Source organism: Cavia porcellus, unplaced genomic scaffold (assembly GCF_034190915.1).
Source record: "Cavia porcellus strain 051 isolate PalLab524CR breed Dunkin Hartley unplaced genomic scaffold, mCavPor4.1 scaffold_6, whole genome shotgun sequence".
Taxonomy (NCBI): Eukaryota; Metazoa; Chordata; class Mammalia; order Rodentia; family Caviidae; genus Cavia; species Cavia porcellus.
The window spans coordinates 36,239,680-36,262,686 of record NW_026947489.1 but is presented as its reverse complement, the minus strand read 5'-3'; the positions used below and the strand labels follow the sequence as shown (position 1 = coordinate 36,262,686).

At 36.6% G+C, this 23,007-nt stretch overlaps 1 protein-coding gene across 1 annotated transcript in view; it reads left to right on the top strand.

The window, feature by feature from the left end:
* Positions 1-23,007, top strand: part of LOC100725140 (transmembrane and coiled-coil domain-containing protein 5B-like) — a 69,417-nt gene that overhangs the window by 19,329 nt on the left and 27,081 nt on the right. The gene's annotated exons all lie outside the window — the stretch shown is intronic.

Sequence of the window (23,007 nt, the reverse complement as noted above, 5' to 3'; positions counted from 1 at the left end):
CAGCGCCACACACTCTAGATCCAGCTACCTCTGAACAGCACCAACTTCATGACTGCATGAGGTTTTGAGGAGACATCTACACACAAGCCATTATAGGATATAGCATTTATATAACATGAATATACAAATTATATTTAGATATATAAATTATATAACCATATACACACTACATATTTTATATATGTGTACATTGATGGATTGTCTGAAACCTGTGAAAATAGTCCATTTTGCATCTGAATAGTTCTTACAGGAAATTTCTACCCATATTAAGCAAAAAATCTTTAGTTAGAAAACTGCTATTCCTAAAACCTGTTTTTCAAGACAGGCTTTCTTTTATCATACCTATATATCCTAAGTCATCTCCTTTCCAGAAGAAGACCTGAAAAATCTTTCTGCATTCTGGTTTGTCTCGTTTGTACTGTACTTCAGTGGGATGCCCTGATTGGACTGCTTGTTTGGAATGAAATAGGAACATTTCTTTAATCTCATACTTGTTATAATTCTACTAATGAATTTAATAAATGCATTTGTCTTCACAGCCACTATGATCCATGGATGGCTTCTCTTTACCTGAAGTTAGCTTCTCTTTAGCTGAAGCTCAGATTTTACGACTACAGCCTTTGTGCTGGCTGGAAGATATGGTGGATGGGAGAACACTAGCTAAGGAAATGCCTCTTGAATTACTGAGTCTCAAGAACAGAATCAGGGCTGGTTAACAGAAGAGTGGATGAGTCTGAGTCTCACCCAGCTTGGAGACCCTGGTAGGCTCAAGGCAAGGTAAAGTTACAAACTTGGTATCTAAAGAATAAATTAAGATAAAAATTAAGTTTTAAAAGTAAAACAGTTTCAGCAAGGGACAGGTAAGGATAAAAACCACCTTCCAGAGGTAGAATTTAGAAAGATAACTTGAAGCATTTTAGGTGTTCTAGTGGTGAGCCCTAGACAAGGAGGTGTGAAGGAGATCAAATTTGTTCAGATTTTCAGACACTTAATCAGCATTTACTATTTGCCATAGTCTGGCTAAGCATTAGATACAAAAGATGAAGAAAACCTAGACCCAGTACTTAGAATTCTCACAATCTTTTTGGAAGATGGAAGCAGCCCATCTACTTTCTCTATCATATAAACATACAAGGAAGATGATCACATGGGTTTACAGAGGGGGAACAGAGAGCGTAGGCTGTACTGTCCGGTAAAGCTCCGAGGAGGGACTGGCTTAGTAATAAAGGACGAAGAGGGGTCAGGCACACATCAGAGCAGAGAATGATTTTCTAGATGAGGAAAAAAAGTAAAGCCAGAGGATTAAAACCCAGTGTGGTGTCCATAGGAGCTTCTTTCAGTCTGGTACTGCTGGAAAGTTGATTGTAAGTTGCTAGAATAAATTAAATTATTTCCCCTTCATTATGCTGGAGAAGTTAGGTCTGGAACCAATACATGCATTGATTTTAATATTTGTATGTCCATTTCACAGTAGGCTAGAAGTATACTCAAAGTATTAGAGGACTATATTCTCTATTCTTCTAAATGGCAAAGCATCTGAACATTAGATGAACATCTCTTCACTAATTTCCTTCTTGTCTTTAATCTGAATAAAACTGAACAGTGAAAAGCCCAAAGCCCTTTAGCATTCTTCAGTGATCTCCTGATAAATTGACATTGATCCAGCAATCCACAGCCCACACATATGGTTGTTTAATTAGCTAGCACTTTGCAGTAATGAGAGGTAGTTTGGCTACTTATGGTGAGGAATGCAAGTTTAGGATAACTTGGAAAGGGTTCAGATGTAAAAGTACACCCGCCAAAAGGGAGGGCAGGCATCAGAAGACAGATAAATGTATCAGGGCTGAGGCGAGCCCTGTGCAATAGGTAGCAGTCAGTATCTCCTAATTATGGCCACGGACAACAAGCAAGGAGCCAACTGAGGGAAGAAGAGAAAAAGTTATATACCATACGTTTATTGCAAATGATGAGTGGGGAAGAATTATATGGGATACAGGAGCAGATCTTTGGAAATCCAGAGGGATATTCAGCATCAAGAAACCAACGCATAATCTGGTAGATTCCAGTAATTACTCAAACTCACGGTCAGCACTCCATTTCTCAGGGGAGGAAGTAGTAAGTTCCAACTATGATCCTGAAAGTAAAAGAGAACCAACAAGGCAAAAAACATTAAGTCCACTGTGGCATGAGGAACAATAAAAACTAAATGTGGTTCCTGAAAGTTAAGCATCACTTGGGCACTGGGTTTTAGGAACAACCGAGCAGGGTGCAAATGCCACACTGAGTCATAGCTGGACTGACCGTAAGTGTGGCCTGGGATAAACCGCCTGATAGATGGTCTCTTTCAACTGGAGACAGGACAAGGCTGAAGCTGTTAGGAGGGAGGTCAGTGGCTCCTGGTGCTGGTAAAGGGGGCTCCAGAGGTTAAGAACTGGTCTATCCTTAGTAACAAGCAGCTCACGTTTCTGTGGAGGGTTGGGCCTGCAGGGCGTGGTCACAAGCGGAGATGCCTTTCTTTGTTACTTACCTGAGCTTCAGCTTTGCGACCCTATCACAAGAGAGGATGAGATTGTTCAATGCCACTTACTCTAATTATGGGAATCTGGCTATTAATGATTACTACTCTCCTTTTTATTCTTAGGCTGGTACGTCATAATGCATTCTATGTCAATCAAACATTAAATAAAACCAAGACGGGTCAGTAAAGAGAAAGAATCAGTCTGTGTCTGGGGAAAAATTGTGAGTAATGTTAGGCGGATTGGTAATCACTCTGAAGAATGAAGAGTGCCACTTGGTGGAATGAGAATGGCGAGAGACTCAGTAGGAGAGGGCACCAAGCAGAGTCAGAGATGACCGGACCTGCAGTCCAGTCTAGCGGGGCCATGAAAAGTTAAAGAGCAGAACAGAAGGCGGATGAACAGCAGTAGGCAGAAGTTCTAATATTGCCTCAAATTATCTATTTCAAAACATTTTTCAAAAACATTTTAATACATATTCTAATTTGTTTCATTTATACTAGTTTCTTTTTATTTATAGTTTTGCCCTTTATTGGTTTGTTTCTTTTTTGTAAGAGAGATTTTTTTTTTTTTTTTTTTTTTTTTTTTAGTTTAAGTAACCTTTGGCAATTCTTTTAAGATCATGGTACACAGTGTATTAACTATTATTCTTTAATTATTTTCTTATGAAAATTGTCTTATTTTCATAGAAGTGGAGTTAGTTTTTAACATTTTTAAAATTAATTTCTACTTGTGTTACATTAAAATGAAAAAAGAAGTTAGTCTGGAGAGAGGGATAAGATCAGAGGTTAAGCCCAGAACTTCACTGGGGACCATAAACTGCAGCTGAAGTCACTGCATTCCCTCGCCAGAACAGAGCTTAGGAGCGTGTGACATTAATCACGAGAAAGCATCAGATAAAGCCCAAATCAGGAGCACTCTGAAAATAACTGCCCTATGTTCCTTAAAGTATGAATGAAAATGCTTAAGAAATGTTTAGTTCTGAAAGACTGAGAAACTATTTTGAAGTGAATTAAATATACATGACAGCTCAGTGCAACATGACTTGAAATTTTTTTTAGCTATAAGTGTATTCTTGGAATCACTGGCAAAATCTGCATAAGGCTTTAGATTAGAAAATATGGATGCACTGTGATTATATGTGATGATAACACTCTTGTTTGAGGGAAATGTGTGCTGAACCATTTACGAGTAAGAGGTGGCATGTTTCTAACTGTACAATTGTTCAGAAATAGAAGATGTACACACACGTACATGTGTGTGCATATATGAGAGATGCACACGTGCACACGTGTGAATGAATAACAGAATGAAAAAGCAACTGTGATAAAATGCTAATAAAGGGCCATCTGGGTGTATGCGTTCTACATGTCACTGCATTTTTCTCAAAACTTCTATAAATCTAAAATTACATCAAAATAGAAGTTAAAAAGGAACAACCACATAATGCAGTGATGAAATGTGGTGTAGTGACTAGGCAGGAGGCTCCCAGTTATCCAGGTGAAGAGTAATAAGTGCGCAGCATAGCAAAAATAGACAAGACAAGGAAGAAAGGATCGTGACACAAGCAAACCCACCTGTTCTTCATGACTCACAAGAGATCATACAAGGGCTCAGATGACTTGGAATTGTCATGGTAGAGGGCTCAAGAGACTGGTATCACTTACATACTTAGGAACATTTATTTTATGATCCTGGTGAAGTGTTGCAAAATACAAACTATAAATTTAGGAAAGAAGTGTAACGGAATAATGTGATCTAAAACTAGAGTCACCGAACACTTAATAGATAAGTTGAACAATTTTTGTAGTTAGAGCATCTATTAAATTTAATTGTGGTCCAACCGGTAAAATTTTATTTGTGCAACCAGCCAAAAAAAGAACTGCATCAACATCGATCTCCAGTTAAGATGAGAAGAGTACTGAATGCCAAAAAGTACAAAAATAAGCTCCATCACTATGAGTTGAGATTTGGTAAAGTTCAGGTGCTGTACTGGGCTGACCATCGCTCCCAGAGGCACAGTGCATTCCTTAGTCCTGGTATCCTATATCTTTATCTGATCATTCATGTGATTGGGCACCCCAATAAAAAAGGTCTCTGTCAGTCAGAACTTTTTGATACTTTCTTGTGTTCATTTTGCTACCTACCCTCTTTTTCCAACGAATTTCTTCCTGTATTAACCATCATGTAAGATATAGTTTATTTGGTTCCAATTCTTGCTTTCTCCTCTTGTTCACAAGTCATTAACTCCATTCCTTGTGGGGTGGAAACGCCAGGTGCAAGCTCTGAGCAGAACCACCACCCTTTTTTGCTCCCTTATTGTCCTTCTGTCCCTTGCCAGGAGAACCATACATCCTGGCGAATTTCTGTTCCTTAGCTCGGTCTATGTGGGTCTAAACATTGGACCCAGTCTAGATAAGCCTAGCACAGTTCAGTCAAGCGAAATAGAGCCCCAACTAACCTAAGAGATACATGAAAAAGTAACAAATGTTTATTGTTTGTAACCACTGAGTTTGGGGGTGCTTTGTTCCACAGCATTATTCCCCCCAAACAATAAGTATTTATTTCTTGTCTGTTTTGTTTTTAATTGTTCATTCAGGCTTTGGATATGATCATTGTGAAGTTTTATTCTGTTCTTTTAGACTCTGTGACTTTCCCTGTAAGTTATCCTTATTTCACAGATGGTATGGTGCCTGGTCACCCCGTTTGCATCTCTGTCACACAATATCTTAGTATTTCTATTCTTAGTATTTCATGGGCCCTTTCTGCAGCTTTCTGAACACAAACGGCTCCCTATGTGGAACTCAGTTATTTCGTCAATTTTCAACATAGCTGAACAGAAGGATAAGGATTAAGAATAATGAAAATCAAAAATACTTCCAAAGTCTATGCCCACGAGCAGGAATGTATTATTCAGAGAAGCATTTCTTCCTCAAATGTGATATGCCTTTATGTTATACACATTCTTGACAAACATGGCTCTATGGTTTCCAGGCCCGCCTCAGGGACATGCACATCAGTGAGATGGGACAACCAACTTCAGGCAGGAAGAAAGGAGATAAAAATCCATTAAAATAGGTCATGAAAGAAAACAAAAGGCCCAGTGCTGTGTCACATCTATAGTATTGTAGATCAAAGTAGTTCCTTTAAAATCAGCATTTAGTGATCTGAATATAATTATTTTATTTTTAAAAACCTCTCAAATTAGTGGTGTCTAAGTGGTAATAATATAGAGTTGACCTTAGGAATGCTAGTAGTAAAGCATATCAGAAAAGATAACTGTCCTCAGTCGCTCATCTACCACATAACAAGCATCCTTTAGCACTGAATTTCAGTGGGCAGGGAAAGGAGCAGACTGTAAAAACGCCAAAGCAGTACTCCGGTTTCATTAAGTAAAGGAAACTGCTAGCATCACCTTTTGCGAGATTGCATGTGTCACTTCCTGTGTTGTATTAAATCCTTCCATGCCTCCAACCCTTGCTATCTTCTCATTTTTACTCTTAACTTTCGCTCTCATTCTCTGGTATGTTTCCTTGATTGTATCCCCTCCTAACATGGGCATCAAGTGTCCTCCCTGCTGCTGTTCCAGTACCATCTCTCCACTCTGGTTATGGCCAGTCATATCTGCTGTACTTTCCTGGTCAGGTGACGACATCATCACTGTACTGCAGCTCTCTGAAGCTGTCATTCTAGCGCCTCACTGGTCCCTTCATGCCTGGCCACTAACCAACTCCCAATATGCATCCACTCCATGAACAGTGTTCCCACACAGGTGGCTATCCATATCAGATACTTTGCACTGCAACCATGAAAACAATATGAAAATATTTTGACAGAGCTATGTTGCATCAGATGATTGGCAGCTCTATGGTGGGGTCAAAGTTTAGAACAAATTTTGGTAAGCAGGTGAGCAGTTGCACTCTATTCTGGGGCACAGACTTCACCTGGGGCTAGTGTTGCCTTTTTCACTTCTGCCACCTGACGGTCATAGGAAGATGCTGTTGTCTCTATCGTGGTGCTTCCCTTTTAGTGCTAGAAGCGGCATAATGGTGCTAGAGAGGAAGAAAGAAAGGCGAAAGTGATGAGTTTGTTGGAAAGTGGCCCTGCATGTACACAGACTATGCAATGATCCCAGGGAGAATAGGAAACTATGTTAGACCTCGTAGCTCCTCCAAAGGAAGGCTTGCAAAAAAGGACTTCTCTTTCAGCTTTCTACTAAAAGGCTTTTTATGAAGAATCAAAATGGAGTATTGACAGCAGGTCAGTGATTTTATTTTAGTATAAAAGCTCAGAAAACTTAAGATGATAAAGAGTCAGATAGAACTCCAGGTTTTTTATGCATTATTTTTATAAATTTTATTTTTATTTTATTTTAAGGACAGTAAAATCCAACAGAACAAAGCCAATCAAAACAAAGCAGCAAAATTGGTACAGAACTTCAAAGCAGGACGCTAGAGAAACAACAATAGCTACCGTAATATAGGTTGTTATCTTCACAGTAGTTGTCCATTCCATCAGATATAGCAAAATCAAACCAAAAACAAAACAGAATAAAACCAATCAAAAAACAATTCTGAATAAAGCAAAATAGTGAGAACAATATTGGATTTCAAAGACAAGGTAGAAGGAAATCCTTTATATTTACTACATTGCGTAGTGTCATCCTCCCAAGAGATGCTCAGACTGATGGCCCCAGGCCTGCAAAATCAACCAAACAATACAAGCATTTAGTTGCTTTACTTAATTTAGTTGCTACCAACTCAGCCTGTCCTCCCAACAAGCAGGTTGTTTATGGATGGGGGGCTGATTCTCAACCTGTGCACTGGTAGGCTCACAAGCCGTGCTGATTTTTCTCTTTCTAAAAGCTACATGGCTTGCACAGATTACCAGAAACTTTGGCTAGTTGGTTTCTTGTTGGATCCTTCCAGTCCCAGCATGACTGATACCTCCAGATTTTTTTCCAACTAATTAGTAACAATCACCCAGACCTATGACCAACTAACACAGGTAATCATATTTGCCTGGGTCATTATTCATTCATATTTAAGCAAGAGAGGTGAACTGAGAGGTTTTCTCAAGGTCCCATCAGTTCCCTATAACACAGTATGTACATTGTAAAGGTTAATAGTTATTTTTTTAAAAATCAAAACCTGTAAGTTGTGGAAAAATAATGAAATGAGAAAATGTTCATGATATAGTTTTAAGTGAAAAACTGATAGACAAAATGGTGTTGCATTTATTATTTCAAAGAAAAAAACTTACAAAAACCAACAAGTAAACAATCAAAAAGCAACAACAAAAGCAAAATAAGAATAACAACAAAACAATGGCACTATAGGATTTCAAACCAAGATGACAGGAATTTAACAATGGTTCTTTTGCATATCGTTATTTTCAAAGTAGTTGCTCTCAGTACCAGATATAGACATGTAAGATTAATCAAACAATGTAATTTCCCTTTGAGCAGTTTCTTTCCCTTTTATCATATTTATTATAATTTGGATCTTATTTAATCTTTTCGTTTCTTCCACGAGCTAGACAATGTGATGTTTATACATACAAGTCTGATTTATTTCGCTTATGAGTATGGTTTCTAGTTGCATCCATTTACCTATAAGGCTTCAAGTTTATCATTCTTAATGACTGAGTAGTATTACATTGTATAAAAAGACCACATTTTTTTTAGCCATTACTCAGTTGATGGGCATTTGAGTTGTTTTCAAGATCTATTACAAATTGTACAGTTATAAACATGGATGCACTTATATCATTGTGTATGCTGTTTTCAATTCTTATGGGAGAATACACAAAAGGGGAATAGCTGGGTAGAATTATACCTCTAATCCTAGTTTTTTGAGGAATCTCCACACTTTTTTCACAGTGGTTGTACCAGTCTACACTCCCAGCAGTGGAGAAGTGTTAATTTTTCCCCACAGCACTACAAGAATTTATTATTGGTTAATTTCTTGAAGTTAGCCATTCTTTCTGGAGTGAGATGATGTTCAGTGTTGTTTTAATTTGCATTTCTCAAATGACCAATGATGTTGAACATTTTTTCATTAATTTGCTTGCCATTTGTATTTCTTCATCTAAGAAGTATGTATTCATCTCAGATGCCAATTTTTGGACTGAGTCTTTAAATTTGGGAGTCCTGAATTTTTTGAATTCTCTATATGTTCTAGATAGAAGTTTTTTGTCTGAGGGGCAGTTGGCAAAAATCTTTTCCCAATCAATGGATTTTCCTCTTCATTCTGTTGGTGATTTCTTTTTATGTGTAAAAACTTCTTAATAAGATGAGATCCCAGTTGTTGAATCTTTGAAGGACTTCATGTGCAGTTTGGTTTTTGTTCATGAACTCTTTGCCTACCCCAGTGTCCTCAAGATTTCTACCTACTTTGTCTTCCAGTAGGTTTAGTGTTTCTGTCTTAATATTTAGATCTTTGATCCATTTTGACTATACTTTAGTGCATGGTGATAGACATGGTTCTAATTTAAATCTTTGGCATGTAGAAACCCAGTTTTTCCAACACCACTTATTAAAGAGGCTATTTTTCTTCCTGCGAACATGTTTGACCCTTTTTCAAAGATAAAATGGCTGTTTGTAGTTGTGTTTAGATCTTCTATTCTGTTCCATTGACCCTCAGGTCTGTGGGGTTTTTTTTGCCGGTGCCATATTGATTTTATTATAGTATCTTTGTAGTATAATTTCATGTCTGGAATTGTGGTGCCTCCTGCCTTGTTTTTGTTGCCCAGAATTGCCTTTTCTATTCTAGGTCTTATGGTTCTATATGCATTTTAGGAATGTTTTCTCTAGGTCTGTGAGGTATGCTAATGGTATTTCAATCAGGATTGCATTAAATCTTTATAATAGCTTTGCAAATATGGTCATTTTCACAATGTTGGTTCTCACTATACATAAGCAAGGGATATATTTCCATTTTTCTCTTCAATTTCTTTTTTCAAACTATGTAATTTTCAATGTATAAATATTTTACTTCCTTTGTTAGATTGATTCCTAAGTATTTCATATTTTTGATGTAGTTGTAAAGGGTGTGATTTCCCTAATTTCTTTCTCAGTGAGTTAGTTGTTTGTGTATAGGAATACTATTGACTTCTGATTATTGATTTGTACCTAGCTACATTGTTGAATTTGTTTATTAGGTCTAGAAGTCCATTAGTGGAGTTTCTGTGGTCTTCTATATACAATATCATATCATCTGCAAATAATGATAATTCAATTTCTTTCTTTCTTAACTTTATTTTTTTTTTACTTCTCTCTCTTTTCTAATTGCTCTGGTTAATGTTTCCAAAACTATATTGAAAGGGAGTGGTGATGGTGGGCAACCTTGTCTTGTTCCTGATTTTAGAGTGAAAGCTTTTAGTTTTTGATCATTTGGGCTGTTGGTTGGTAATAGATGGCTTTTATTAGATTAAGATAAACACTATCCATTCTGATTTTCTTCAGGGTTTTTATCATTAATTAGTAGTGGATTTTGTCAAAAGCTTTTTCTGCATCTGCTGAGATGATCATTTGATTTTTGTCTTTCACTCTGTTAATACAGTGTGTTACATTTATTGATTTATGTATATTGAACCATCCCTGAATTCCCGGGATGATTCCACTTGGTCATGGTATATAATCTTGATGATTTGCTGCATTCTATTCGATAGTATTTTATTGAGGATTTTTACATCTATGTTCTTTAGAGATTGGCCTATAAATTTTTTGGTTGAGTCTTTGTCTAGTTTTTTGTACGGACAATATCTGCCTCCCAGAATGAATTAGGGAGAATTGTTTCCCTTTTAATTTCATTAAATAGTTTGGGGAGTTTTGGAATTAAACTATCTCTAAATTTCCTATAGAATTCAGCTGTGAATCCATGAGAACCTGGGCTTTTTCATTAGTAAGTTTTAAAATTTTTTATTTTTAAGAGAATAAAACCAAACAAAAAAGAAAACAGAGTACAGACAATCAAAATAAAACAGCAAAAGTGATATAGGACTTCAAGATGAAATAAAAGGAATCAAAAACAGCTTTTATAATTCCTCTTGTTATCTTCAAAATAGCTGTCCATGCATCAGACATATTAGAGTCAAACCATATGAAACAGAAGAAAACCAATCAAAACAAAAACAGCAACAGTGATACTGGATTTCAAAACAAGATAATAGGAAATCAACAATAGCTACCATAATATGTCTTGTTACCTTCAAAATAGCTGCCCATGCCATCAGATATAATGATTTCAAACCAAACAAAACAGATTAAGACCAATAAAAAGATACACTTCTTGACAACAAAATAATAGGGAATTGACAATGACTACTGCCTTCACTTTTTAGATTTTTCCTCCTCTTTCACCTTCACAATATCTATTGTACATTTTGGATTCCACTAACTCCTTCAGTTTTTCATACTCAGGAGACAACATTATGTTCACCTATGTGATTCCAAATCATTTCACTTAAGAGCATGATCAAAAGCTGCACCCATTTACCTTCAAGTGTCCTTCTTTAGAGCTGAGTACCTTTCCATTGTATAAAAATACCATATCTTTCTTATCCATTCCATGGTTGATGAGCCAGGAAGGTATCCCTGTTTTATTTTTCTGGTTCCCTGTCACCTGGAGCATTGTTTTTTTTCCTTTTACTTTCAATCTATGAATTTCCTTTTGAGTTAATATGTTTCTTGTATAACGTATATGGATGGATCTTGTTTCTTTATTCATTCTGCTTGTGTTTCTTTTTATTGGTGAATCAAGGGCATTTACATTAATGGTTATGGCCAGCATGCCCTGGTTCACCTTTGCCATGCTTGTTCCTCATGTTGTCTCCCTACTTTTCTCCTCCATTCAATTGTCTGCCCTGCTCAATGATCCCACTCTGCTTCTGTTTCTGGGTCTGTGATCATTTTTATCTTCTTTCTAGAATATGCTTCATTACTTTTTGTAGGGTAGGTTTGGTGGTTATGAATTCCTTCAGTTGTTCTTTGTCATGGAAGCATCTTATTTCTCCTTTTGAAAGACAGTTTTTTAGGGTACATCAATCTGGGTTGGAAGTCATTTTCTTTCAGAACTTGAAATACTTCACTCCAAGCTCTTCTTGACTTGATGGTTTGAATTGTGAAGTCTGTTGTGATTCTGATGGGTTTTCCTTTTTAGATGATCTGTCTCTTCTCTCTAACAGCCTTTAATATGCTGTTCTTGTGCTGCATTTCTGGATAGAATGCTCTTGATTCACCAATAAAAACATTATTATATGTCTAGGCGTAGGTTTATTTTGGTTATGGAGTACTGTATATAGAGTACTGTATGCCTCCCTTATCTATGTGTCTGGTCCTTTTCTCATGATTAGAAAGTTCTCAGCTATTCTGTAAATAATCTCTTTGTATCATTTGTGTTGACTCAGGAGTCAGGCTTTTTTTGCCAACACCTATAATTATGAAATTACTTTTCTTTGTGTTGCCTTGCAGCCATTGAATTGTTATTTCCTGGTTTCTTGTTATTTTTAAGAGAGCTTTCCTTTCACAATCAGTACCTGTGATCTTGTCTTCATTTTCTTTCCTTTTCTTGATAAAGTTGGCTAGAGGGTCATCACTTCTATCTGTTCTTTTTTTTCTTTCTTTCTTTCATTTTTTCTTTCTTTCTTTCTTTTTTTTTTTTTTTTTTTTTTTTTTTTTTTTTGGTGGTACTGGGGATCAAACTTATGACCTCACACTTGCCAGGCAGGCAGTTATACCACTGAGCTAAACCTTCAGCCCTTGTTTATCCTTTCAAAGAACCAATTTTTCAATTCATTAATTCTTTGTATTGTTTTCTTAGTCTTAATTGCATTAATTTCTGCTCTGATCTCTATAATTTCCTCCCTTCTTCAGGCTTTGGGCTTGACTTGTTCTTCTTTGCCAGTATATTATTTCTCTTTTGATTTTGAAAGTTAGTTTTTCAGAGTACATCCATCTGGGGTTGGAAGTTGTTTTCCTTCAGTACTTGAAATACTTCACACTATGCACTTCTTGACTTGATGGTTTGTGATGAGAAGTCTGCCATGGTTCTGAAAGGCTTTCCTTTATAGGTGATCTGTTTCTTTTCCTAGTGGCTTTTAATATTATGCTCTTATGCTGTATTTCTGGAATCTTGATTATTATATGTTGAGGTGTAGATTTATTTTGGTTGTGACTAATGGAGTTTTATATGCCTCACATATCTGTGGGTCAGGTTGTTTTTCCTATGTTTGTGAATTTTTCTGCTATTGCTTCTGCAAATATTCTTTTTATGTCATTTGTGTTGTCTCCTTTTTCATTGACACATATCAAGATTATATTGTTTTTCTTTGCATCCTCTTGAAGTTGTTGAATTGTTATTTCCTGATTTGTTGTTATTTTTAATAGATCTTTACTTTTGCAATCACTAGCTGTCATCCTATCTTCAAGGTTTGGAAGTCTATACTCAGTTTCTTTCTTTCTTTTGCCAGCTTTCAATGGAATTTTGGATTTCCTGGATATCTCCTCAAATCTGTTTCATGTATTGTAATTGTATTCTGGTACTGTTCATTCAAGGTTTCCATCACTTTCATACCCTTCTCCTATTTTTATCTATATCTTCTATGGATATACTCACCAGTTCTTTCATTATGTTTATAAGTTCTGTTTTTACTTGAGAGATTATTTCTGCTCTGATTTTATCGATTCCTAGAATTTTTTCTTTACTTCTGTTGCTATCATTTCAGAAATTTCAGATAAATACTTTCCAGTTTAATCTATGTCTGTTTCCTGTGCTTGATCTGTATAGGCTGTAAATTTGAGATTGCATTTTCTTCTTTCATTTTTGTACTTGCCTGTGTTCCTCTGAATTAGCTGTATGCCAAGTCTTATTTGTTTTCTGTGCTAGAGGCCCATCCAGCAATGGGCCTCACTGAAGGTTTCTGGTGGCTATGGGTCTCTGGGTGCCGACTCCTAGTCTCGGTGGATCTCAGAGATATTTCCCAGATGTGGGAAGATTGCTGGACACAGTGTCCCAGTCCCTGTGAGCCTCACCTGTGGTTCTCAGGTATAGCCAGGTCACTGGTTGAGGTTTCCCAGTCAGTCCCCATGGTCCTCACCAAAGGTTCTTGGATGACTCTGGATTGCTGGGCATAGACTCCCAGTCCCTGTGTGCCTCAGAGATGGTTCCTGGGTATGGTAGGGTTGCTGGGTGCAGACTTCCAGGCCACTCAGTCCTCACCAAGGGTTTCCAAATGACTTCAGGATACTAGCGAGCAGACTCACAGTCCCTGTGGGCCTTACTAAGGGTTCCTGTGGGTCACTGGACATAGACTTCCAATCTCCACAGACCTGAGTGAGGGTTCTCAGATGACTGTGGATTTTTTGGCATGGACTCCTGGTCCCCATAGACCTCAGAGATGGGTTCCCAGGTTCGGGTGAGTCACTGGGGTCAGACTCCCAGACTCTGCAGGCCTGAGTGTTCCTGCATGACTGCAGATCACTGGGCACAGACTTCTGGTCCCCATAGGCTTCTGAGATGGTTCCAGGTGTGGGGTTATTCTATTTTTGATTTCTTCGTTAGAGAAACTTCGTAGATAGTGATAATTATTAGAATAAGGCAAAGCAGACTACTGGCAGTGGTAGCATTGGAGTTACTGCTATTTTATAGTTGATGCATTTTGTATTATAAAACTTTTAAGTACAGGTTTTCCATTTTTAACAGAAAGAATATATTTTGTGATTGTTTTCATTCAATCATTAAATATAAGAATGATCCAATCCCTTCCATAATTTATAGTATTTTTGCACAACTTAAGCACTCTCTTGAATACTTTATCCCATTGCTAGATTATTTATAATACTGAATATGACATAAATGTTATAGAAAGAGTTGTTATAATGTGTTCTTTCAGAAACAATGACAAGGAAAGAAAAAGATTATATACGTTCAATACAGACACAATTTTTCCCCACACACTTTTGTATGAGTTTGTTTTAATGTGAAGGTACAGAGTTACAAAGAAGGAAGGCCATTTGTATGTTCTAACATATTAATATTTCATACGTATTAAATGGAATCAAAATGATAGTTAGCTATTGAAGACTATATTGGAACTTATAAACTATGTTGGAGCTATAGTTAGAAAGTGAGCTATAGCTTGTGCAAATAAAATGCAAGTCATTTTCTGTTCTACTCTAAATTATCAAAATATACTCTCAGTGAAAATTTGAGGCCAGTCCCTCTATGTTGATGCTCATGAGTTACACACGCTATTGATAGGGGGTTTTCTCCTCTCCTATCCTGAGAGCTGATCTCTGTGGTCCTCATTTCAACACAGAATCTACTTCTTCCCAGCCTTTTAACCCCCTGTCCTTGTAAATATTTAAGAAATAGTGTAACATTTTGATCTATTACCAACTTTAGTCAAATTAGTAAGGAAAAATTGAAGCCTGTAACTCAATTGGGTAAGGACAATTGAAATCTGGAGGCAGCAACTTTGTAATACAAATTCTGATAAGGATAAAGAGGCATAGTAAGTTTAAAAACAAAAGTATGTGAGATATCAAGTCTCATACCAAGAATATATACATATAGATGCAGATACAGATATCTACTGCCTGAGTTCCAAGAGTTCAGAGCTCCTATCTTCAGGATCTACAGCTCCTCTTCCCTCAACCTGGCATGACACACTTTAACATGAAGAATGGTTGGGGCACTAACAGCTTGAAAGCTTCAGAGCATTTGGGAAGACACTTAACAAATGTATCCTCAAGACCAAGAAGAAACCAATCACCCACTGCCAAAGCAGGATAAATGGCAAATAAGTACTAGCATTTGTTGTTGATACCATGATGCCAATTGTAGCAGAGAGTATTAGTTCAATTTCATCTTTGTGGTTCCATTACTCTTGTCAACACTTGGCTAGGATTAGGTGATGACAAAATTTTGCTAATGACTAGGGAGAAGTTGACTGAGAGCTTTTGGAAAACCCAGGAAGAAATGGTCTCCTTTCCTTAGGACGTTATATCTGCATGTGGCTTTTAGGTCTGCTGTAGCCTGAGAGCTGAGACAGAAAAAATGATAAGGGACTAATAAGGTAGAACAAAATCAGGGCCTTAGTAAAATCACTAAGCCATTGTAGCTACGCACTTGAACACTTGAACTTCTGGGATGGAAGACGGTATGGTTCTGATTGTTCTAGCCCTTGTGAGTTGGTAAGAGGAAGAGGTATAGAGGAATCATTCACTGTGGAAGGAGAATGTTTACAGGGTGTAACTTGAAATGGAGAGGTGAGAAATCTGAGCCCATGAACAGGGACTGGGGTGAATTAGTGCACTAGGTCCACTCAGTCCTTTGTTTCCCTAAGTACAGTTTGAAATTGAAGACCACTTGAAAAAAAATGTCTTTGGGGTTTCCTGTGTTTAGTCAGCCAAAATAGCAGGCTTCCAAAAACCTAGACTATATACCCAAACATACTAAGCAGATGTCATTTTTTTATAAGCCTCCACTCAAAGTACTACAGAAATTTGCTGATTAGCTTGCTAATTAAAGTTTCTGTCTCCTAGGGTTAAAACAATCTCCTTTTGGTTAAGTAATCATATTATTTAGTTTCCTTTGGGGACTGGTATAAATTGTACATTTTGGATGACTCTGTCACTAGGTAAATTCCCAGCCTCCAAAGTGTTGATCTACCTTCTTTTCCCCTCTAAGAGATGTATCAGGCTTACCATGTTCTGGCAGTGGGTGTGCCCTGGGGGCTTCCTAGTCTTTGCTATAGTATAGTTAGTCTGCCCTGCACCCTTCACTGGTTATTGCTGTGGTATGGCTGATCCCATATGACCTGCCCATGTCATGCTCTATGAGTCCTAGAGGCTGGGTCCCAGGACCCTAGATCTTCATGGAAATAGCTCTCATGGGAGCATTGTCATCCTGCCTGGCTCTCCTGGCACTTCATAGCTCGTCAGCAGGGCATATGGGTTTCTCTGCAGGTAAAATAAGGCCGATCAGCTTCCTTTGCTCCATCATCCTGATGTCATGTTGGTCCTGGAGCCAAGAAAATGCCAAACTGCCCAGAAGCCCTGTACCTCCTCCAGACTTCTCCTTGGGAAGCCTCTGTGGGTCCCAGGATTACAGATGCCTGTATACCGAGCTCAATGTTCTCATTCACTCAAGGTTTGTGCTTTAGGAAGGGGCAAAATAAAGACATTGGTCCCTGTAACTTTCCTTAAATCTGAAGGTACTGACAAATTCAGATTTCTTACCACTCTGTCTTCTTCACACAGTGTTACCCAAACCTAAGACTCCAGGGTCAAGTGCACATGGCACTGAGAGAGAATTCTGCAATGCAGAAATCTCATCTATATCTCTAAAAGCTTGTCTTTTAAGTCTTTGGAATTTATTAAATTTGTTAGGTAAAAATCTCCAAAAGGAAGTGGCTGCTTTGTGTAGTATTTATTTCCTTTGTATGGTACAGTAAGTCTTAAAGTTGCCTGAGAGACCATGGAGTGTTAGACTCTGTTAGACTGTCCATTGATTTAGATAATAAATGAATGATCATGCATCGTATACATATAGTATGTGTATCTATCCTTCTACTTCTTTTTCAATTAACCATACTACAAAAATAGGGTCAGAGAAGACTTGAAAAGAAGGAATGAGTAGAGACCTTTGGGTTTATCCCTTCAGCTGCAGCAAGACAAGATAGACTGCCTATTGTCTCCTATCTTCTGCAGTCCTGTTAGAAAGATTTGAAGTACAGATTAGCTGAGCTTTTGATCAGCTATGAATCTGTCTTGAATGATCAGATCAATGGTCTGCATTGGTTTTTCAGGTCTCTACTATTTCACTGTTACTTTAAGAAATTAAAATGCTGCAAGATAATGTTTAAATGCTAGTTAAATAAAATCTGTAACCTTGTCTCATTAAACTTTCCCATTCTCTGACGTAGTTTCAATAAAATATTTGATCTTCTGTAGCAATCTCAGTAATAGGCTACAAGTGCTAACTAAAATTTAGATCCACTTCTCAGCACCAGATAAGAAATAGAATCTGTGTATTACCCAGAACGCATTAGGGCTGATGCATTAGCCAGTATGAAATAGGATTTTTGAATGAGATAACTTTGAAAGTAGGTTGTTCTCATCTGGAATAGGAGGGAAAAGAAAATCTATCATCTGAAAAGTCAAAGCTAGAAAGCTAATATATTAATTTCTAATGAAGAAAATGTCGCTATCAGGAGGATGAATGCTGTGTTCAGTGCGTACACCTCTTCCCGCAGACAATTTTCCTGGGATGCTGAATCATTACCAGAACGTTGCTTATTGGGCATGGCATCACAGCAAAAGGAGCTGGATGTTCCTAACACACATTTCTGTTGGGATGATGCATTCCATCCCTCTCTAGGGACACAGTGCTTCTACACCTGGGCTGGAGCACTTTCTATATGAGGCTCTTTGTAGGCAAATTGCAGGCATAGAAATCTCTGAATCTAACTTTTCTTTTTCATTTGTATGAAAATAAATGTTTTAACACATTTTCTATCTTCATTCGTGACAGAAAACTCAGGCAAAAAAAATCTACTAAGGCCGGGGATTTAGTTCAGTGGTGTAAGTGCCTGCCTGGCAAGCATGAGGTCATGAGTTCGATCCTGGGCACAAAAAAGAAAAAGAAAAATATGCTAAATGAGCCAGACCCTCTGAGAGACAGGCGCTATCAATACCCTGGGAATTCTTCCACTCGTCTGTTTTCATCAGTTGTTATTTTTGCTCTTTTCTGAATTCAGCCACCCCATCACCCTTGTTGGATCCCTATCCCCAAACAAGGATGGCCTCCAGCTCTGTGTGAGGAATTGAGGACAGGACAAAAGAGGTATACAAAGCTCACAGTTCAGACCCACTGAGAGGCAGAATGCAGATTTTCTAAGTATGACAGCAGTAGTGTGAGCAATGTGCCCCACAAGAACACAATGGTAAATACTCTGGGAAGTTGCTTTGTGTTTCATTATAGCTGAATTTCTATCCTGTGTTTATGAATTTGAATAGTCAGAATTGTTAAAATGTTGACCCTATCAAAAGCAATCTACAAATGCCATGCAATACCTATCGAAATTCTGGAGACAATTTTCACAACAAAACAACCCTAAAATTTGTATGAAACTACAAAAAAATGCCAGATAACCAAAATAAGAAGAACCAATCTGGAAGTGTCACATGTCCTGGTTTTAAGATGTATTACAAAACTATAATAATCAAAACAGTGTAGGTACTAGCATTAAAGCAAATACATAGGCCAATGAGACAGAATAGAAACCTTAGAAGGAAACTCATGCCTGTGCAGTCCAATGATCTTCAATAATGCACTAAGAAAGTGGGCAGAGGATAATTTCTTCAAAAAATAGTATTAAGAAAACTGGGTATACAAATACAAAAGGATGCATTTTGACTCTTTTCTTAAACTATGTAAAACAAGAATTCAAAATGAATTCACAACTTAAACATTAGACTTGAAATAGTAAAACTCCTACAAGAAAACAAAAGTTCCTGTAATATTGGTTTTGACAATTATTTCTTAGGTATGACATCAAAAGGAGGGCCAACTAAAGCAAAAATACAAATCAAACTCATCTTCACAGAAAAGACAAAGCAAAATGAAAAGACAACTAACAGAATTGGAAAAATATTTGTCGAACCATGTACGTAATAAAGTGTTAATATAAAAAAACTCATAAGGATCACTTATAACTCAGTAGCAAATAAAAAATAACCCAACTTAATCACACCTTTAAAATTTCCTCATGAATTGTTTTCTACTTGGAAAAACACGATCCATCACATGAAAGTAAAGATGACAATTATTACTGATATTTATTGAGCATTTACACTGTTTCAGTCATTGTTGGAATATTTCTTGCATGCTTATTTTATTCTAACTAGCTTTTGATACAGTGGAGATGCAGAGGTAAAGGAAATACCAAAATAAGTCCTGATTTTATGAAACTTCATTTCTCATGTGGGGTTAAACAGTTAAGCATGGCAGATAAGGAATCTAAAAGACTAAGCCCTTTCCTAAAGAATGAGAGTAGCTATTTCTTCCTTCTTTTTTAAATTAATGAACAAACTATCTTTTTAATGCTTCAAGCTAACTTCCAAAAGGAAAAGGTGAATATATTTTTAATGTCAACATTAATAATGTCAGCAATGAGAAGAAACATAAAAAGTATAGTTTAAAAAATTTTCATGAAGTATAAAGCAATTAAAAGTAAAATAATTTTTAAACATCATGTATAAAAATAGGTTTGATTTTATTTAGTTGATGTGAATGACAAGGACAAAAGAATACTGCACACCTCAGAGAAAGTCACATTTTACGGCCCTGAGAGTGAACTTCAAAGACCAGAAAGTGGCAATTTTCATCATTTTAAAGAGAACTGGGATATTTAGTATTGTGGCTTTTAGACTTGGTCAAGTTTACATGAACTAATTCTCTAACTCAAACTTGGGAAATGATTTCTGGGTATAACTTGATTTACCAATTAATAAAACACTTTCTTCATTCTCACCATTCATTATTTTTCTTTGGTTTCAGTGTTGCAACTTTACTCTGTTGTGTTAATAAACACGATGACAACTACCAATTGTGTTGGCATTCAGTCTGGCATTCAGTCTCAAATAGTGCATTTAAATCAGAAATATTTATAACCATATATATTTGCTATTGTTAATTAAAATACTTTTCTACCACCTTTCCCATTTCAAGTAGCAATTATGATTTGGCAAATATCTTTATCAGAAAAAAAGACACCTATTCCTGCAATTTTTTTGGAGGAACACATGAGGAAAGATAGCAAGCACCTCATGGCTTAGAGCAACTCCACAACCAGCTTCAGCAGAGGAATTTGGGTGACTGCCCCACCCCTTACACTACAAGACCAGGTCACTGGGGCGGCACCAGCCACACAGTAGGACTCCAACTAAGTTGCACACAGTGGACAGGCCAGACTAGCGAGATGGAAAAGTCTGAAATACAAGCCAACAGGTGGAAGTTAAGTGAACTTAACTTTATTTACAAAACTCCTGTTTTGTGTCTCTAGAGTCAAAATGAGCTGAGAAAAGAAAATTAGAGGGGATACATACTTCAGGAGTATAGAGAACACATAAATTATGCTTATTTTTGAAAATTGTGTAGGAAAAACTGCTTACTCAGTAAAGTCATTCTGAATAACAAATTTTTATTTCATTTGCAACTTCTGGTAAATTAAATTGATTCAGAGATTATAATACTAGAGATGTTAGTTTTAAATTGTACAATTAATCTAAGAATTATGAATGACTGAACTCACATGGTTGAATAAAAACAATAGTTTATCATTTTAGATACTTATCTATCAAAATGATAGATTGATACAGTGATAGATATGAGTAAACAAAAATGTCCTATTGTGAAGTTGAGGATTAACTTCCAATCTGTGTTACAGTAAATGAGTGCATTATTTCTTCTCTGTTCTTGGGTCCTTTATATTCACTCAAATTCCATTGAGCCCCTTTTTGAATCTCCATTTTACTCCAAATTTAATTCTGGTTTGAACTCAAGTAGCTGCCTTCCTTTGCCAAAGCACTTAACTGCTAATTTCAGTGAATTCTGTTCTTTTGTTGTTCTTGGTGGTGCTGGTGGCGGCATCATTGTTGTTTTGTTTTGTAAATGTACATGTCCAGATGTTGTGAATAGAGTCACTATTAATTTACTTCTTACATTTGCTTTGTTAAATATGCAAAATACCTGCCAATGTATGCACATTTCTGAGAAAAAGTTTTTTACTTGCATATGGCTCGTATTTACCTTTTATTTTGAATGCTTCTGAAGATATTAGAGAAAAAGTAACTCACACACTGCATTTGGACTGAAAAACAATTCTACTACACCTATATTATAGGTGTCACAATTCTTCTTTGATCTTTTGATCTCTAGACATCCTCATATTGTTTTGGCATCATTGAAATTCTAAAGGTCTGTGTTCTAGTAAGGAGTTAGATGCTTAAAATGGAGACTTACCCCAAATGCTGGAAGATTAAAGAAGATAGGATAATTAACTAACATTATAGAGGTTGTGAGATTTCTGGAAAGCTTTACAGGGAAGTTAAGACATAATAAGCTAAATCTGGAAAAAAGACTACAAGACTACTAAGAAAAGAAATGTAGAAAGACCCTGGAGGAGAACAGAGGAGGTAAATGGTCACTGCATCTTACCTAGGAATTATTTTTAAGCAATTTATAATCTTGTTTGTCCCAGATTCTACTACCAAACTGGAAGGATAGACCTGGAAATTCATGAGCAATTAAATAATCTTCAGCATCAGCTTTACCCATCTATTTTACGAGTTGTTCCAATGGCACTGATCCAAATGGTGAAGGTGCTGACAGCAATGCCTTGACTTCCTTTTTCTTCTTCCCTCATTCCAAGACAAACTTCCTGTCTCCAGCCCGCCACGTGCGAAAGTAATACCCAATCTGATGTTAATATGACTTCCCCATCTGGTCCCGGACTCCTGCCCTAACCAGATCTAATAAAAATCCGCAGGCTCCTTTGTTCCAGCAGAGAGTGCTCGCCTCTCTTTGGCAGCCTTCCCCAGCCCTCATCCAGGCTTCTTTTGCTCTTCTCTCTTTTCTTTGCCTCTCTATTGCATCACTAAATGAAATCACTTTTCATTCCACAAAGATCAAATCTCCCAAAAGCTATTAAACCCCTGTTTTGTTTCAAAACGTATTTTTTGGCACCCTCGTTCTCTTGGGTCATTTGCCTTCATTTTCCAAGACAATAATTCTTTAGTTCAAAAGGTCCAATATAAAACCTTAATAACAAATCATAGCTGGAAATACTCTTTCCAGGAGTAATATTGTTTTAACAGGTTGATCTTAAGTACAAAAAAAGTTTTTATTTCTTAGTGATAAATCATTATTTGGGAAATTTTAGTCATTTTGATAGATGATGGGGATATATTTTAATATAAAAATTTTAATGTATATTAAAACTAATATTAGTAAAAATTAATATTATCACACTAAAGAGAAATAGGTGAAATATTATCCCTTTCCAATGTAATCAGACATTAACACAATTTGCGAATTGTTTCTTAACCAAAATAATCATTATCCTATATTCCTTTACAGTCAACATCTTTCTTTTCTTTCCAATCCATGATGATGGGTTTTCACTGGAAGACTGAATATTCTTTTTTGAGTCTTAGTTTATTTTTAAATAGGAATAGCATTTTATAAAGTGCAGAGAATAATATTTACTAATTTAGCTGAACAAGATTGCATTAAGAGAGTATTCTTTTATAATGAAGCTTAGCAAATGACAATTTACCTAGCTTCTTCACCTCTTTGAAAAGCCTTTCATCACTATTCAGGTTTTGCCTCTAGTAAGTGAAAATAGAAAGGGAGATACATTAATTAAATTCTGTAATAAGATTCTGTAGCTATGGGCTGTAAACTCCAGGGAAACCATAAGTCCC